Genomic DNA, 833 nt, shown 5'->3' on the forward strand with positions numbered 1-833 from the left:
CAATCTGATCAGAGAATAAACGGAGGAGAGATTTTGAGTGCGTTGGGGGCTTTTTCCATGAATAAAATAATATGCTACAGGGATATTAATTATAATATTGGGCCTCCGGAAGGATGCGTTCGTTGTTCCCACTCTGTCGCCATCTCTGCTGGTTTGCCCCACCTGCATCCAGGCTACAATTTCCGGTTAATGAACAAAGCTCTTCACACCCGGGTGGCTTTGCACAGCTGCTGCTTCAGCCACGAAACCCCCCTTCTTCCGTTCTGCTTATACACCTTTCATCCCAGCTATTCCTTAAGCCCTCACCGCCTTCCTACAGCAGAGCTCGAAAGCTCTGCCTGAACCATACACGCAGACCCCAGGTCTCTGAGTAGCCTGGTAGTTTTCTGAGGTCCTACGGAAATCGGATGGAAGGATGAATGGGTAGACAGGCGGATGAACAGATGGACCGGTAGTTGAATGAGTGAGTGCATTCTGAATAGGAGGGCTCGGATTTATTTTTCTTCTTTGAAACAGATCCAGGCTCCGCCCCACAAGCACAGGCTGGAATAGTCTGGGACAGTCTGGCCCCTCAGGGACCAAGCAGCTGGACCAGGTGACCCTCTGTGACTCCCCCGAGCCCTCGCTAACCTCGTTCTGGTCCCCTCCTGGGCTCTGACCTAGAAAAGAAGCTTGTGCCAATCACGGGCGGGCGTTAGGACCCGGCGTGGCCGGAAAGCGGGCGGGGCGTCGCGTGGCTCCCGCGGCGGGGGTAGGTCCAGGCCCGCGGCGCCCGGCGGGAGGGCGCGGCGGGAGTGCGCGTGCGCGGGGCGCGCACCCGGCGCGGCGGACAA

Source organism: Grammomys surdaster, unplaced genomic scaffold, assembly GCF_004785775.1.
Source record: "Grammomys surdaster isolate TR1022 unplaced genomic scaffold, NIH_TR_1.0 142, whole genome shotgun sequence".
NCBI lineage: Eukaryota > Metazoa > Chordata > Mammalia > Rodentia > Muridae > Grammomys > Grammomys surdaster.